Below are 12,896 nucleotides of genomic sequence, written 5' to 3'. Positions count from 1 at the left end.
CATAATCATCTAATTCTCTGAATATTTTGTGTACTCTGACATAGGGTAGGGCCCCCCTGGCAGATGATGGGTACCTCTCCAAATGAGGACCATGCCTCAGCAATTGAACTCCTCCCTGCCAAATGACAGCATATCCTGAAACCTAATGGTCACCATTGATATAAAGTGGATATATTGAGCTCAAGATAACTGCTTCTTATATCTTGTGTCCATTTCTGGTATCTTGTGACTATCTCCAACCATTGTAGGATGTCAAGCTTAAAGTGGTCACCTCACATATAGGATTGTTTCTAATGCAAGACAGCCAATAGCCCATACTTAATTTTTGTAATATAATCTGGCATTGATCCCAATTAGTGGTTTACTGATAGCCTCAGTACTTACCTTTTTTACACTTAAGTCACTTACAGTAGCCATGTCACTTTGAGAGTTGGTTTGAGCAGAAATGTAACACTGCCAAAGGCTCTCCCACTCAGGAAAAGCCGACGATATGGTGACAAGCCATGGACCATCACAGGGCGTGGGGCATTTCGCCCAGGCCCTGCGGTCAGGGCCGCAGTCAAGGATTGGCTGGTTCTGGGCGCTCTCGATGGCAGCTCCAGAGGGCCTTTCGGCCTGCACAGGCTTTGAGGTATGGGGAAGGTATAAGAAGACATTTTTGGGCCATTTCTGATGACAAGCTAGCAATTATGGCACCCCGTTTGAGAAATGTGTTGGGGGCATTCTGTGTGAGGCAGTTGGCCTTTTTTGATTTGGAACACCTGTAAAATGCATTGTCGGCCATTTAGTCATTTTCCTCTGAAACAGCAGACAGAGTGACAGAAGCGGAGGCCCGTATCTTAGTATTAGAGGAAGAGATGAAATCCCAGAAGCAGGAACTTGAACTTGTCAAATGCCTTAAGGATGATCTTTCTTATAAATTGTCAGATCTTGGAAACCAAGCCCGTAGGAATAATCTGCGATTCCTTGGAATTCCAGAAAAGAAAGAGGGAAATGAGGTCAGACAGTTTGTGATTGGACTTTTAAACGAGGCCTTTCCTGATCTAACTGAGTGGGACTGGTCAAAAGAGATCCAAAGAGCCCATCGCTTCCCTTTTTCCATCAGGAAGCCACGACAGGGTGAAGCTGAGTATCCCCGCGCAATCCTGGTCAGCTTTAATAATTTCTTGGCGAGAGAAGCCATTTCAACTCGAGCTAGACCGGATAAAAAAGCAACTGCCAAAGGATGCTCTTTTTTTGTTCGACCGGACTTTTGTCAGGCTACAGTGACCCAGCGTTGGCATCTAAGGCAGTTAATCTCGGATTTCCAGAAAAAGGGAGCCCTTGTCTATTTGCAGAACCCTGCCAAGTTAAAGACTATCTGGAAAGGCCAAACAAAATTTTTTTTTTCAGAGATCAAAGCAAAAGAATATTTAGATACTCTGTAATGTAAAGCTCTTCTTTTTTTGCATAAGGGCTTATCTGTCTCATCTTATTTTTGTGAAGACTTATTGCGAACATTTACTCTCTCTGAACAGTACTCTTGATGTCTCTCCTTCTTCCCCCTTTTTTTTTTTCTCACCCTCCCCCTTTTTTTTTTCTCTCTTCTTTCTTTCTCTCTTTCTCGACTGACGCGGAGTCTGGTGAACGCAACGCCTCTTCTAGCAGGAACCGAGAATTCCTGAGTCTCATATGGTGGGGGGGGGATGGGGATGGGGGTGGGTTGAAGGTCTTGTACCTGGGGGTGGGGGGTGGTCTCGGTGGTGGGGTTTGGGGTGTAAAGCAGCAAGAATGGTTGACCTAGATATTAGAAATGCATATAAAAATAAATTTCATGAGCAGAAATGTATTTATAAATGTCAGCTAAGAATACAATATGGGGAGAAAATTAAAAATATGTTCATTAAATATCAATGGCCTTAATGACTATAGGAAGGTCGGGGTCTTACGTCATTTGATTCACCTGCTGAATATTGATATTCTTTGTCTTCAAGAGACACACATTCCTTGGGGTAAGAGGGATCTGTTAAAAAGATTAGGTCTTGAGCTCTTAGTTTGTTCTAAACAAATGGTAACCACAAGAGGAATAGCCATTTTGATAAAACAAGGGATTGGGAAGTGCGGTAAAACGCTAGGTGATAAATGGGGTAGATGGGGAATTGCACAGATTTTTATAGACAAAGTAGAAATGACAGTCTGTTCATTATATGGTCCCAACTTAGACGATAAAGAAGTCTTTAATTTTGTTAATTGTGAATTAGCGAACTGGAATCAACCTTTAATTATATGTGGTGATTTTAATATCAACATTGTAGCAAACTGTAATATAAGGGATATTAGGTGTCACCAAGGACGGAAGGTTCAATCCTATAGGGCCCTTAGGAATTTAGTTTTGGGGAACGGCTTGATTGATGTTTGGAACAAACTTAGACCAACAGATCCAGGTTTTACCTATTATTCTGCACCGCATTGTAAATTTGTTCGTTTAGACTATTTCTTTATTTCTCCTAAGGTTTTTGATGATTTAAGTATAGAGGTCTTACCACAAATTATTTCTGACCACAATCCTATTGTTTTAAAGCTTTCAATCCCTTCTTTTGAGCATCATAACAAGAGACAATGGTCATTTCAGAGAAACCTATTGCTAGATCAAGAATACTTATCTCATATGAACGGGACTATATAAGATTTTTTTGCGAACAATAATGGATCTACATCGATACAGGTAGTTTGGGACACCTTTAAATCTATCATTAGAGGCGAGACTTTGAGCTTCTCGCAACATCGCTTAAGGAAAAAAAAAGCTGAATTTATGGCTGCTTTGGATAAAATTACTTCTGCAGAAATAAACCTAGCTTCCTGCATTAGAAATTGTATTGGTATTCAAGAAGCACAGAAATCTGTAGCTGTGGAACGCTCGATTGTCTATTCCTTCCTGGCCGAACAAGTAGCGGTAAAATATAAACTATTTAAAAAAGACTGTTACGAATTAAGTGAACAGACGGGTAGGACCTTAGCTCAAAGGTTGAAACAAAAAGCTGCCATCACGGAAATTCTCAAAATAAAAGACCAAGATGGTGTAATTCAGGAGTCTACTGTAGGCATATTAGGGGCATTCCGGGATTTTTACCAATCCTTATACAATAAATCAAATGATGGTACCAGTATAAGGAATGATGTGCTTAATTATTTTTCAAATCTAGGTAATCCCTCCTCTCTCACTAGTGATCAAGTTATAACACTAACTGCCCCTATAACATGGGAAGAGGTAGAGGAATCGATATTGAGTTTGGCTATTGGTAAGGCGATGGGCCCGGATCATATCCCTTTAGAATTTTACCGTACCTTCCGTAACATCTTGAAACCAGAATTATTAAAAATCTTTCAAGAAGCTTTTGCAGGCAGGCCTCCTCCTTCATGGTCATTAGCAACTATAGTTGTATTCAAAAAAAAAGGTAAAGATGCTCTGGATTTGGGGTCGTATAGACCAATTTCTCTACTAACCTGCGACAGCAAGATCTTTTCTAAGATATTAGCAAACAGACTAAAAGACTTTATGCCCAATTTAGTAATAAAAACCCAACATGGTTTTATTAAAAATAGAGACACAACGGACCATGTAAGAAGAATCATTACCCTCCTAGACTGGGCTCAGGCCTCGAGATCCCCAGTCGGCGTGGCGTTATTGGACGCTGAAAAAGCATTTGACAGGGTCGACTGGGGATTTCTTTGGTCTGTCCTAGCCTGGAAGGGATTCCCAGGCAGATATATAACAGCCTTGAAAGCCCTATATACTGACCCCAAGGCGAGCATACGAATTGCTTCGGATACTTCAACAACACTTACAATAACGAGGGGGACAAGGCAGGGATGTCCCTGCTCCCCCTTGTTATTTGCATTATATATAGAACCATATCTGGAAAAAATTTTGCGAGATGATGATATCTCCCCTGTGACGATCCACCAAATTGAGTATAAGATTCTGGCTTATGCCGATGATGTCGCGATAGTGACCTCAGACATTAATCGCGCTTTTCCTAAGATTATTGAAATAGCTGCCGAATTTGGATCATATTCTGGCTACAAATTAAATATTTCAAAAACACAGATGATTCACTCTACTGCTGGTGCGCCAACTGGTTTGCCATTGTCGAAGACGGCTTTGTATCTAGGTGTGATTCTGTCACCTAAAGTAGAAGATATTGTTGGGCTCAATCTTGATCCAGTACTTGCTGCTACGAATAGGTCCCTTGAGAGGTTGGATAACTTACATCTCTCTTTGTATGGTCGCGCCAATGTCGTCAAGATGCTTTTCCTTCCCAAGTTTCTTTATTTTTTTCGGACTATACCGCTACTTTTTCCATCCAGTTTTTTTACTAAATTAGATAGGATAACTTCTAGATTTCTATGGGGATATAAAAGAGCAAGGAAGTCTTTACTTAGCTGTACTTTACCCTCGCTTCGGGGTGGCTGGGGCATTCCTAATTTTCGTTTATATTACTTGGCGATATCACTTAGACTAATGAGTAGCTTAATTTTTGAGGGGATAATTCTTGAGGATTTTTTATATCCTTCAATTTATACAATGACTCTTGGTAGTCAAGCACAAAGATGCCTGGTCCGCTTTCTAGAACCAAGTTACTATAAGAAAACAAGGTTCAAGATAATGGAAACAGTCTTCTTATTATGGAAAATGTGTAAACGAAGACTTCATCTAGATAGTAACTTTAATTTCTATACGCCCTTATATGATAACCCATCGTTGCCATTAATCTTTTCTGATCATATCATGCAGCGTTGGCAAAATTGTAATATTCGTCAAATTGGGGATCTCTTTCCTAATGAACAATTTATAGCATTCTCTCATCTTCAACAACTGTATAACTTGCCTAAATCAGATTTTTTCAAATACCTTCAAATACGTAGTTTCCTAAATTCAAAGAATTTGGTGAACTCTAACAAAATTAAGAAACACGAGGTATTAGAATGCTGCCTGAAACAAAAGAAAATTGGGGTGATATACAAAGCAATGATTAAAGGCTTAGAAGATAACCTTGTATCTTGCAATGCGAAATGGCAAAAAGAGATGAATATTGAAAATATAGATGTATTAGATATCTTAGTTCTGTCTAATCAAGTATTAATTAATGGATCACTAAAGAGCCAGAGCTTTATGAGTACTTTTGATTTATATTATACTCCCGCCAAGTTATCAAAATGGAAAGGGAATATTGGAGATAAGTGCAACCGTTGTGGATGCATTGGTGCAAACTCTATTCATATGTTCTTTTTATGTCCTAAACTATCTCAATTTATTTCTGAAGTTCAACTGTTTCTAAATCAAATAATGAATATTCCCTTAACACTGTCTGTTGATCTTGTTATACTTGGCATTCAATTTAATCCAGCTCGGCCGTACACAAGTGCGGAAGAGGGATTTTTGTTTATATCAATGTCTATTTTTAGATATTGCATCACTTCGCATTGGCTTGATGCAGATCCCCCTTCATTTTCTCAATGGCAGATTAAATTGTTGAATTTGTATCAATTAGAGAATGCTGTCTTTCGCCTAAAGGGGACGAAAAAGAGGAATTTTGGCTTTAAACTTTGGGCTCCTATTCACGGATGGTTACAATGTTAAAATATAATATGTACTTTATCCGATTTTCCTGTCATGCTGTATTTATGTCTTTGTATAATTAATTGGATAATAATGTGTCTGGTCAACCTTCACTTGCTGCTGTGAAAATCAATAAAAAAAAAAAAAAAAAAAAAAAAAAAAAAAAAAAGAATCACTTTTATTTGATAGCAAACTGCTTGTCTTTTCCTAAACTCACAATGCTATCATTTTGGGGCAGCATGATTGCATATCCGAATAAATGTTAAAAGGTGATGGTTAAGTGCCAACCACGACTATTGTATTAGTTCCTATGGTGGAAAATGGGTTCAATATGCTTGCTCGTTCATGAAATGTGACGCTAGTATTTACACTGTACCCCTCTCAAAGGTCACCATCTGCCATTAAACATAGCTTCCTTCCCAGTCATTAGTAGTCATTCCTGGCTGAAGACTGCCACCATTGATATTTTTTTGCCACATAATCATCTAATTCTCTGAATATTTTGTGTACTCTGACATAGGGTAGGGCCCCCCTGGCAGATGATGGGTACCTCTCCAAATGAGGACCATGCCTCAGCAATTGAACTCCTCCCTGCCAAATGACAGCATATCCTGAAACCTAATGGTCACCATTGATATAAAGTGGATATATTGAGCTCAAGATAACTGCTTCTTATATCTTGTGTCCATTTCTGGTATCTTGTGACTATCTCCAACCATTGTAGGATGTCAAGCTTAAAGTGGTCACCTCACATATAGGATTGTTTCTAATGCAAGACAGCCAATAGCCCATACTTAATTTTTGTAATATAATCTGGCATTGATCCCAATTAGTGGTTTACTGATAGCCTCAGTACTTACCTTTTTTACACTTAAGTCACTTACAGTAGCCATGTCACTTTGAGAGTTGGTTTGAGCAGAAATGTAACACTGCCAAAGGCTCTCCCACTCAGGAAAAGCCGACGATATGGTGACAAGCCATGGACCATCACAGGGCGTGGGGCATTTCGCCCAGGCCCTGCGGTCAGGGCCGCAGTCAAGGATTGGCTGGTTCTGGGCGCTCTCGATGGCAGCTCCAGAGGGCCTTTCGGCCTGCACAGGCTTTGAGGTATGGGGAAGGTATAAGAAGACATTTTTGGGCCATTTCTGATGACAAGCTAGCAATTATGGCACCCCGTTTGAGAAATGTGTTGGGGGCATTCTGTGTGAGGCAGTTGGCCTTTTTTGATTTGGAACACCTGTAAAATGCATTGTCGGCCATTTAGTCATGAGCATGGATGCAATTTTGGTTTCCCTGCTTTGGAGAAATTTGTTTGGGGGCATTTGGTGAGGCAATTGGCCTTTGATCGGGACACTGGTAGTAGAGTGTGAGCTCTTGGGCAAGGCTAGTGTTTTGAAAGGATCAGCATTGTGTAGCCCATTAAAAATAGCTCATAGGGCTGACTGGGGAAGCATTTATACTTGTGTAGGGGATATAGAAGCCAGTATATTGCAGTGTTTTTTACTGTTCTTGTGGTTGGTAGTGGTGAGGCACTAAGGTTTCTGGGGTGCAAAAGGGTGTATTGGACTGGGCAAAGATGTCAGGCAGGGCTATGAAGGGTGGCAAAAGTTTGCAACCTGATTTTGATATGGCGGAAATGATGCTCAGGATGGAGCGCCAGATGGATGCGATGGATGAGGTTCTTGCGTCTACAGGGCCTGCAAGGAGTGCAGCAGGTGGAACCAGTAGCTCTTGTAGAAAGGCCGAAAAGGCCTGGTGTTGCACCACAGTTGGCATTCCCCCAGTGAAGAAGTTCGGTAGGGTTCAAGTGACAAGTAAGGAAGGGGGCAGAGACCGCGGGTCACCTCTGAGGTTGTGCCAGTTGGCAATGTAAGTGCTGTCAAAAGTCAAGTGGGCTCTCCTGCAGTTACAGTCCCAGTGGCAAACAACAGCATAGTGCTGAGCAGCAATAATTGCACAGCAATTCGGATAGTGTTTGCCATGGCGTTCAAAGGTAAGGATGTTGTCTGCACCTCTAACAGAGGATGTCTTGACAGGTGCAGCAGAGGGTGACCCTACCTCTCCCCACAGAGCCCTCTCCAGCAGGTATGGTGGAACCTTTGCCAAGCACTGGTTTGGGGGATATGCATTCTGAGCTTGACCAGTTGGACAGGCTTGTGCCTACAGAGGTGACGGAAAGGATCTGGAAATGCAAATATGTAAACACGTGTGAGCTAAAAGCAGATGGCAAGAGGAGAGCAAAGGGTGCAAAGAATGCTCACATTCTAGGGAATGCGGTCAATGCCTTACAAGAAAAAGGCGGATGAGACAATGATGAATTGGTTAAAAGGTTTCTTAATTTTTCAAGCAATTATGGCAGAGCAATTCCCGAACTGGGGAGGCATAATTGGTGTGCTACCAGATTAGGATAGTGTCTGCACACAATGAGTTTGGAGGCACAGCATGGATTATGACAAAGAATTTGGGTGTTGTATGTTCTCAAATGCTAATAAAGAAATTCATTAAAAAAAAAAAAGAATTTAGGTGATTAAGGCCACTAGACCCACTTTAGATTGAGATTGGATTGAGATTATCACATGGCTGTGGTTCATGAAGCTGCAGAAGGATGAGGCTGCCCTAAGTCAGCCCTTTCAGGCAGACCTGGGGGCAACCAGAAATTCAGTGGTCGGGGCAAAGATGGTGTCATGCTGGGATTTCAATAAAAGGTCTTGCTCCAGAGCGCCAGGGACATGCAAATTCAAGCACTGTTGTTATTTCTGCAGCCTACTCTCACACTCTGAGTCCAAGTGCTTCCAAATGGCAAAGGATAGTGGCCCCATAAAACAGGATGGAGCAACCAATATTGGACAAAGTCCCCCCTCTGGTTAATGGGCAAGAAATGGTGTCATGGTTGAATGTTTACAACAACACAGTGGCCACTCAGTCTTTGTATGATGGCTTTAAGAATGGTTTCAGGATCCCGGCTGAGGGTTGTGTGGTCGTGACTTTCTGCAAAAATCTGCAGTCACTAAGGGCTAATCCTAGCATTGCCAGAAAGAACATTTTTAAGGAGATGAACCTAAACACTGTGGCAGATCCTTTTGATTCCATCCCTTTGGGCAATTTTGTGTGTTCCTCCTTAGAGGTAGTCCCAAAGAAAGACCAAGGGGAGTACAGTTTGTTGTTTCACCCCTTCTAAGAGCCCCTGCAGCTCCACTCTGCCAATTGCTTAAAGTTCAGCCCCCCCCCGAAATTTTTGCTCAGCCCCCCCCCCCCAAAATTTGGCTCTAGTTGCGCCTCTGGCTGTATTTAAGACTCATGTTGGTCAGTGTTTTCAGGAGATAATGAACAATGGGGAAGACAACTTCAAAGGACATTAATTGTGCTACTAACGTAGGCTGAGGCTTAACCCCTTCCCTGCTCATGACGGAACCGTTCCGTCATGAGCCACGGTTGCCCTGTGCTCATGACGGAACGGTTCCGTCATGACAATCCTGTCGGCGGCCGCTCCGCCTGCGCGGCGCTGTTTCCCCGCCTGTGCGGGGCGACAACGCAAATGGGCGGAGTCATGACGGAACCGTTCCGTCATGAGCACAGCTCAACTGTGGCTCATGACGGAGCGGCTCCGTCATGAGCACAGGCCCGCCGCGCTGCCCCCCTGCCCCCCCCAGCGCTGCAGCGGAATGTCCGCAGCAGCGAAGGGGTTAATGAGCTATCATTTCATCCTTATGCGTCCAATTAAGCGCACTTATTAGTCGGCGATCTTGCACAGTAATTAGTTGTTGACCACAAATAGGTTCATTTACCTCATAGACGTAGCACGGTGCCTAGACAGACAAAAACAAACAAAGAACGCTTCTTTACTCCTGCCGCGTGGCAGCACTGCCATCATGTGGCCATATTCCAGAAATGCATGTATTTATCTTGGACTGTTAGTCAATATTATATAATTATTTTTTTTTAACGTTTTTCAATTTCAGGGCCTGTACATAACGCACGTGCAGTTCGCGGCCATTTTTTTTCTTTTTCATAGTACTTTTTTTTCAGAAGACTACGTTTTTTAGTAAAAAATGTTTTTAGATAAAAGGTTTGTTGCTCAGTCCACTCGAAACCGCAAAACAAAAACATAGCCCTTTAAAAGAGGACTGCAATGAATGCTACGTGGTAATACTCGTGTGGCTGAGAAGGAAACATGCATTGTTTAACCCAGAAAGCAGAAAAAGACCGCAAACGTGTGAGACCCATCCAATCTCCCATTATCAGCGCCTATTGACAGAACTCACTGGAGCGAGCAGTGTCCAGCTTCATTCGTGTTTATTTATCACGGTTTATCCTATTTGTCATAAACATGGGGTGTGACATCCCCCCAAATAAATGCATTTTGGCTCGAGAGTTTGGTCTGGGGGCCCTGGGTCGGGTCTTGGTTTTTCTCATCATCCTCCTTTGACTGAAAAGTTGTAATTTATATTCTTAGGCATGAACTTAGAAAGAGTCTCACCAAATACAAATCAATATTAAAACTGTTCCTCATGGGCAGGGCCAGCTTCAGGATGGTGTGAGTGGGGCAGACGCACGTGCTGCTGACAGTGGGGTGGGGGTCTGGCATTTAGAAATAACTTATGGGTTTGCATGCAGCTGCTGCAGAGTTTCCTGCATGTTCAGCAGATTTCAGACAACAACAAAAATGCTATGATAACTCTGGTGATATTCAGATCACATAACTGTATTTATGTGGATAGTTTAGAGGGCTACTACTGTTGTCACAGTCATCCTTCTGTTACTTGCTGTTCAAAAGTTACAATCTAATGTAGCACAGTGACCTATGAACTGTCATTGAAGAGTTACATGCAAACGGCATATTAGGACTTTATGTTTTTCCCCCAGTTTTTCATTATCTATTGCAAATATTCCTGAAAAGGTTTTATTTGGTTAGAAATGCATTCTTATTAGTAAAGCCAACCCCAACCAGCACTTTAAAACAAATGAAATGTAAATGAGAGAAGGGGTAAGGGGAGATGAGGGGCACTGGTGGAGAGTGGTAGTGAGGGAATCCATGTAGAAAGCGGTAATTGGGGGCTGCAGGAACCTAAAGAAATGTCGCTCTTGGTGCCACCAGTGCTAAAGCCGGCACTGCTTATGGGAACAGTGTATCCCAAATCTTGGTCACCCCTCCACCCTTTGGCATACTATTATTTAGTTAGGACTTTATGCTTCACACACCCTGAATCTCACCAACTAAGCTACAGCCCTGACTCTGAATTAAGTTAGAGTCAGAGCAGTGTTTCACAAAACGTCCCAATCTGATATGTACATTTGTCTCATGTTTGTTTAATAACTATTGTTTGCATTTTACATTTCTCACTTCATCAGTGGCATGTTTTCCTTTCTATTCTCATGCTTTTTTCTATAGGCATTTATAGACTGAGATTAGTCAGGGAACTCCTTATCTAAGGTTGAACATATACACTACAATTAATGTAAGGCGGAAAGACTGGACTTTGAACACTGATCACTAAAGCTGATTCAAACCAAACTTAGCTGAAAGTAGTCCTTTTTCTTTACTTCACCATCTACCTTCCAGTAGTAGTTGGTGGCAAACTAACATTTTAACAAGCCTTCAACGATTACCAATATTAGGGAGGACTGCCGGCAGTGATCCCCAGCAGCAAGTCCCTGATGTTAAAAGGCAGACGTCATGTGTCGTCCTGCTCCTCATTTTGTCATTCTGGCAGACCTAGCATGTTTTTTTTCTGCTGATGACCCACCTCACATCGAGCCCCCTGACTGGTTCTCTACATGATTTTTGTTGTTGTTCACCGGTCGAGGAAAAGACTCTGCAGAACTGAAAGAGTCCACCTGAAGTGGACCTTCTTCTAAACTTGGTGACTGCAATCCTTAAGGCCAGTCCATGAAACAACTCATGTTTGATGGTAGGTCAGCTGACTGGTTTTAGAATCTTATTCCCCTCAATGAAGCTGGATGATTTCTTGGTGTCTATCTTCCTTGGATCAATCCAGTTCTAGGGCATGAGCCTGAATAGAGGACACCGGGCAGTGGCAAAGCCACTGTAAAACAGATTCACAATTGACATGTATTTATTTCATTTAAGGCTTTTAAGATGTGCTCGTATGACCCCAGATGCTTTAGAGCGTGGGTACATTGAAGGGAATGGAGAAACGCATTCTGGAGTAAAATGTAAGTGGAGAGATAGTAAGAAATTAAATCATTCAGGATCAAATGCTTGGAGGAAGAGGCATGTCTTCAGTTGCTTTCAGAAATATTTCATGTTGGCAACACTGAGCATCTGCAGAGGGAAAGCCTTCCAAAGTGAGGAACCTTGATGGTGCCAATAACTTCTAAACCATTTTAATTTAATGAGAAGAGTATGTGATTGTTTTAGAAGGGCTACATTAGATGTGTGGTCAAATGATTCACAATTATGACATTGGAAAGGCAGATAGATGCACAATTTTGCATGGTTTTTTATGTACAACAGAACATTTTTACATTTTGAATCAAATATCCGTGTGATGGGCATCCAGTGGAGCATTTGTAAAGTTGTGGTGATGTGTTTCTAGTCGTTTAATCCATGGAGGAGTTGAGCTTCAAAGTTTTATGCTCTTTGTAGCCTTCTCAAGATTTTGGATTGAACGCTACCCAATAGACTTCACAGGAGCAATCAAGGCAAATAGTTGTCACTGAAAAAGGGTCAAGGGTGATATAGAGAAATTGCACAAAATTGTTTTAAAATCCCTGCAATAGCTGCCACCAATTTGTGGGCCCATGTTTTGCATAGCCTGTACTGATTTCTCATCTCTGACATGTTCAGTCTCATTCTCGTGCTTGTCACTGCTCAATGAGGATTCAGTCGGTCAAAAACTTTTATTCAGCTGTGCGGTCATAAACAGGTATTACATCAATAAAACAATGATAAAACATGCAAGAATTATCAAGAAAAACACCACATATAAGATAAATGTATAAAAAGTAAACCATGATTCAAATACATGCTTCCAAGAAGATTAGTCAAATTGTAAACTTAATGTGGGTAAAGCACAGGCCGTTCAGAGATCACCACAATTAGCATCATTCTCTGCTTTTCTGAGACTAAAAGCTTGGCGTACAAATGTAATAATGGTAAGACAACAATGTTCTGTACCGAGGGACTGAAGATGCTGCAAACATTCTGTAGTATCCTCAGGTCATGTTAATATGTTCCCTTTCATCCTGTTCCTAGCTGCTCAGCAAGTGTGAGTTTTCCATGTGGAATGTTTGTGTGAGTGACATTAGTGGAATGCTTGGGTGCCTGGTACGTGAC

At 41.7% G+C, this 12,896-nt stretch overlaps 1 pseudogene; it reads left to right on the top strand.

Moving 5' to 3' along the window:
- LOC146806136 (uncharacterized) overlaps positions 1-12,896 on the top strand; it is a 124,836-nt pseudogene that overhangs the window by 89,554 nt on the left and 22,386 nt on the right.

This window comes from Triturus cristatus, chromosome 8, assembly GCF_964204655.1.
Source record: "Triturus cristatus chromosome 8, aTriCri1.1, whole genome shotgun sequence".
Classification (NCBI taxonomy): domain Eukaryota; kingdom Metazoa; phylum Chordata; class Amphibia; order Caudata; family Salamandridae; genus Triturus; species Triturus cristatus.
The sequence above is the reverse complement of the archived record's forward strand: the minus strand, read 5'-3'. Positions and strand labels throughout refer to the sequence as shown.